Source organism: Onychomys torridus, chromosome X, assembly GCF_903995425.1.
Source record: "Onychomys torridus chromosome X, mOncTor1.1, whole genome shotgun sequence".
Taxonomy (NCBI): domain Eukaryota; kingdom Metazoa; phylum Chordata; class Mammalia; order Rodentia; family Cricetidae; genus Onychomys; species Onychomys torridus.
This window is the reverse complement of record NC_050466.1, coordinates 87,688,565-87,694,564: the sequence shown is the minus strand read 5'-3', so window position 1 is coordinate 87,694,564 and position 6,000 is coordinate 87,688,565.

Here is a 6,000-nt window from a genome sequence, read left to right as displayed (position 1 = left end):
GAGGGTCATGAGTTGGGTCTGCCTGGACTACAGGATGCATTCAGTGTTAGTCAAAGCAACTGTGCCACTCTTCTCAAAATGAAAAGCAAACAGTGGTTGTTGTTGTAGATCATCAAGAGGTTGCTTGCTTAGCATATGCAAAGCCTTGGGTTCTATTTCCAGTACCACTGGGGGCAGACAAGGATAATGTTCTTTCTCAGAGATATGGGGTGGATTCTAAGTGCACTTTGGATAAGCTATTTCACCTTTCTGAGCTTCAGTTTCCTGATCTGGAGAAAAGGAATTATATAAATGCATCCTCAGAGACCAGGTAGATGACTCTGACATAGTAAATGTTAATGTTTGGACTTGGCTTCCTTGTACTATTTGACATTATCAAAGTTCAATTTGTTTAGAGACAAGGTCTCTCTCTATAGCCCAGGCTAGCCTGGAGCTCACTGTGTAGATCAAGCTAATCTCAAATTTGTGGCAACCCTCCTGTGGTGATAGTGTGTCCCCCAATATATTGTGCACCCTAATGAACTTATCTGGGAGGTCAGAGAACAGAACAACCACTAGATAGACATTGAGGCCAGAAAATGGTGGCACACACACCTTTAATCCTAGCATTCTGGAGGCAGAAATCTATCTGGATCTCGGTAAGTTCATTGCCACACTGGAAATAACCAGGCATGATGACACACACCTTTAATCCCAGCACTTGAGATCTCATGTCTTGCTTGGGAAAGACACATGCCTTTAATCCCAGGAAGTGATGGCAGGAAGCAGAAAGGTATATAAGTCATGAGGACCAGGAACTTGAAGCTTTTAGGCTTCTGAGCAGCAGTTCAGCTGAGATCAATTTGGGTGAGGATTCAGAAGCTTTCAGTCTAAAGATTCATGGAAACAGGATTGGCTGAGAAATTGGTGGAGGTGAGGTTAGCTGCGGCTTGTTCTGTTTCTCTGATCCTTCAGTGTTCACCCTAATACCTGGCTCTAGGTTTGTTTTTATTACTAAGACCTTTTAAGATTCATGTTACACCCTCCTCTGCTGCTCAAAACTGCCCCCAAAGAAATCTAAAAATAAGCGCAATTTGGTGGCCTAATCAAGCTCTCTGATGGTTGAAATGCAAATTCACTTGCCATTGTTAGCAAGGCTGTGTGAAGGCAGTTTCCTTCCTGTGGTTAGTGTTGGTACCATGTGATAGGGAAAGCATGATTGGCACATATGGAGACTTTGCCAGGGTATCTTGCTGTGTCTCCCCCCACCCCCACCATTTTGTGGTGCTTTGGAGGTACCCCAGACCTCATGAATGTTAACAGCCACGCTGCCCTGGAGTTTTTTCTTTAGCTTTTGACTTTCTCTTCTTTAGACAATCATCCGAGTGTCCAGCACCTATGTAGTGTGTGTCCACTGCCTGTGTATTGTGTGTTCATTCTGGGTTGTGAGTGCACTGCCTATGTGGAATATGTCCACTTACCTTGCATTGTGTGTGCACTACTTGTGTGTTATGTGTACACTGACTATGTGACATGAGTCCACTGTGTGTGTTCTGAGTCCACTGCTTTGTGGTGTGTGTTCACTATGTGTTTTGCTTACACTGTGTATGTGTTGTGTGTCTACTGTGTGTGGTGTTTGCACTCCCTATGTGGTATGTTTCTACTAACTTACGTAGAGGGTCATTTTGTAAAATTTCTGGCATAAAACTTAGTGTACATTTTTGGAAATGACCTGTTAATACTGACTTAGAATTGTATGTTAAAAGGGTTCTTTTGGAACAGTCTCTTTTAATAGCTCAAGACTGTCTGAAACTCAGTATGTATCCCATAATGCCTCAGACTTTCTGCATTTCCCCTGCCTCAGCCTTCTGTGTGCTGGGATATCAGTCAGCAGCTATTGTACCCACCTTTTTATTTCATTTTAAAATTTCTGGTTCTGGCCAGGTGGCGGTGGTGCACACCTTTAATCCCAGAATTCAGGTTGGAGGAGCAGAGGTAGGCAGATCCTTGAGTTTGAGGCCAGCTTGGTCTACAGAGTGAGTTCCAGGACAGCCAGGGCTACATAGAGAAACCCTGTTTTGAAAACAACAGTAACAGCAACAACAACAAAATTCCGGTTCTAAGGATCAGACTCTTTCTGCCACTGAGATGCATTCCTACCCTACCAGCTTTTGAGATATGATCTCAATAAGCTACTCAGTTTGCTCTTGAACTTGGGCTCCTCCCACCCCAGCTTCCTGAATAGTTGGATACAGGTCTGCACCACAACGCCAAGTTTTTAAACTTTGTATTTTGGTATTTTACTTTTAGCATAACTGCACATTAGTTTGCAGTCAGTGACATATTATTCTGAGCATTTGTCTTTTTTATTGTATAAGGAAGGGAAACAGTTCAGTTAGTTTTCTGATGTTATCTTTCTAGTAGTTCTATTAGTCATATGCAATATGTTGTGTGACATGAATGAAAATGACCTCACATAAAGCATTGTGTAAACTCTAGTTATTGAATTACATTTATTTCATTATTAACCTTAAATCAGATGAGATGAAACTAGTATGAAAATAAGAAAGTCAAAATGGGGAATGGAAAATTTCCCTCAAGTCATTAGTGAAAACCATTGTTGTGGAGGACTGTTAATGTCTCAACAAATTTTTAGTGGATAAAAGCCTATCTTGATACATGGACTTGGATGCTGGTATCGTGAGTTCCTCTATTTAAGTCATTTTGAAATTAGTGAAAATGTAATGGTTTAGCTCAGTGCTAGAGTACTTGCTTGGAATGTGTGAAGCACTGCAAGAAACAAAAGTAGATGAAATAAAACATTCAGATTTTCCTGAGGCCTTCCCCCGAAGATCCCTGTCCACACACTTGCTTCTCTGGTCTCTATTCTCATCCCCTTCCCTTCCCCTTCCCCTTCCTTCTCTCTCTCTCTCTCTCTCTCTCTCTCTCTCTCTCTCTCTCTCTCTCTTCCATAAATTACCCAGACTGGCCCATAACTTGTGATCTTCCTGCTTCCTGCTTTGGCATAGCTAGAATTTCATGCTCCAGCCACCTTCCAGTAGCCTTCCATTCAATGGCTCTTCCTTCTTTTCAGGCCCAAGCCCATTTCTCAAACAACATTACAGTATGCATCCCAGCAAACACCAGATGCAAAGTGAAGTGCAAGGACCATCAGTAGAAGCTTAAAATGTAGGCTGTGCTCTTCCAGGGGAACGTCTGGGAAGTGTTGAAAAGTTTGCAGTCAGCCTATAGATCCGTCTCCTCTCCACTCCTCCTCTTCTCCACATGCTCCTCCTATTTTGAGAGAGAAAGTCTTACTGTGTAGCACAGGCTAGCTTCAAAACTCTGACTTTCCTGTCTCAGCCTTCCTACTAGTGGAATTATGGGTATATAGCACCTACATCTGGCTCTACCTTCTAAGATAGCATAAAACAGGGAAGCACATGGGGCTGAGTAAAAATGGAAGGTGTGATACTTTCTTGAAAGGTAAAAAAAAATTCAAAAGTAATATAACTGTGCCTTTATTACCCCCATAAGCTTCTGAGAACCAAAATATCCCCCACCTCAACTGTTGCTAACTGGGAATCAAACTGAACACAGAAAATGCCCAGGTTTTTACCAGTAAGCAGTTTTGACATGGTTCTGCTGAGGTACTGAAACTTAGGAATCCAATGAATTAAAAAAGAATTTTGGTGGGTAAAGGGGCAAAGGTGCTTGTTGGACATGCTTGGCACCCCAAGTCTGGTCTCTGGCACCCACATAAAGGTGGAAGGAAAGAAAGAAAGAACTCCACAAAGTCATTCTCTGACTTCTGCAGGTGTGTGTGTGTGTGTGTGTGTGTGTGTGTGTGTGTGTGTGTGTGTGTGCAGAGCAACAACAACAGATACAGAACTTTGCTAGAAGGCCAGGGTGTAGCTCAGTGATAGAGTGCTTGCCTGGCATGTGCAAGGGCCTGAGTTGAGTCCCTCAAACCACTAAGAACAAAGCAACAAACACACAAGAAACCCCCCAAGAATTTTGGTAGCTATGCATTAACATGGGTTAATAAATGCACAGTCTCACTACACTGCCCAGGCTGATCATGAACTCCTAGGCTCAAGGGATTCTCCTGCCTCAGCCTCCTCATAAATTAGATACATTTTAAGGCTGTAAGTAGACAGTTTTTTTCCACCAAAAAACACTGAAGGGGGTGTGGAGATAAGTGATTAAGTGGAGACTTGCCTGTGCAGAAAATTTGGAAGAGGATTTTTCCTGCCTTGAAATAGTTGCTGCTCCTAGGCTCCTAAAGGTTTTTAAGTTTTGGCTCTAGCTAAGGAAAGAAAATAGGCCAACTCAAGTCAAAGCAGAGGCGAGGCCAGTGCCAAGACCAGCCTGGGAATGGTGCCCATGGTAGTAAAGGCTTTAGGCCAGGCTGGGACGAAGGGCAAGCCAAGCAGTGTGGTGGGGCTGCAAATAGTTAGACCCAGTGTTTTATGGTCTGCTCTGTGCGAGTCTGGAAATTCTAGAGTTGAACATGTGATCATGGGAGCCAGTCTGTCAGCTAGCTCTTCAGCTTTTGTTAATCCTCAACCTTGTACAATTTTCAATCATTTGCTATAGTTACCAGCAGGTGACCAAAAACTATTCTTTTCCATATTGATGTTCCACGTATGCCCAGCCCCCCAAACATGAGGACATACAGACTAGACGCTTATGTGTTAGACTGAATTACAATAGCAAAAAAAAAAAAAAAAAAAAAAAAAAGGCTTCAGATTCAAGCCTGGATTATTCGCTGATGACCTGAGCCAACTAGTTAAAGTCTAGAATTTCAGGTGTTGTCTGTAAAATGAAATTAACAACAGGGCCTTCTTCATGGAATTGTTGAGGGAAGAAAATTAGATCATTTTTCCTAAAGTACTTGACATGAGACATCAGTCTTTGTCAGCCTCCTTTTTCCCTCATCCCATCTATTTTCACACCAGTTTGTGTTACATATAAACTTGACAGGCCAGATAACATTCTTAGCTACTTTACTGGTTTGTGAAGGAAGGCTTGAATTTTCCAGAACACAGACCTTTAGATCCTTGAAGTATGGAGAGTAGAAAATATTATTTCATATGTCTACGACACATTTTTTAAAAAAACATACCTAGTATCATTACTGAAGCATAATAAATGTGATTTGGGAAATTACCTTTTTTTTCCCCACAGTCCCAGATAAGTTTTTTTTTTTTTAAGTTCCTTCCACTTTTTTTTTTTCTAATACAGAGAGGCCTAAACAACTACCAAGCATTGTAAAGAAAAATTTGAATGAAAGTTAACTGCAGTCCCAGATGGAGAAAAGAAGCAGAAACTGACACTGTGAGTTTACACAGGTTGGCTTTCTCAGGAGAGGCACATTACCTTTCCCAAAGTCCCATAACATCTGGTTTCTTTGTTGTTGTTTGTGTGTTTTTAGAGATACGGTTTAGGTAGACTCAGCTGGCCTGGAGTTTGTGATGCTCCTGCTTCAGCATTTTGAGTGAGTGCTGAGATGAGAAGTGTGCTTGTCCTTTGATGCTGTCAGAGGACACTCCATATAACCTCAGAGGTTAAGTGATGAATAAATGACTAGGTGGAAAGGGGAGGGTTTCCTTAGGAAGGAGAAATTGAATAGATAATTATGGAAAGACAGAGATGGAGTTGCAGGGAGGCTTGAACAGGAGGATTAAATGGAGAGGGGGAAGGACAATGGGGGTGAGGGAGGAAGCATAGGAAGGGACAGCTAAGACTAAGGGCCATCTGAGGGGTCATATAGAAACCTGCTACAGTAGACAGTTCTTAACATATGTATGATTACATGAAATAAATCTAAATGGAATCACCAAATACTGGGGGAGACGAAGCCCAATTAGATACCTCTCTTCACCAAATGAAACCTCCATTACCAGGAATGGGTTACATTTAATCGAGTTATTGGCCAAAGGGGCCCCATGGGAACTCCCAAGCAGCAACTCAGTCTGTTGCCAAGGCTATCGATTGCTGTTCAGGAACTGATTGTAA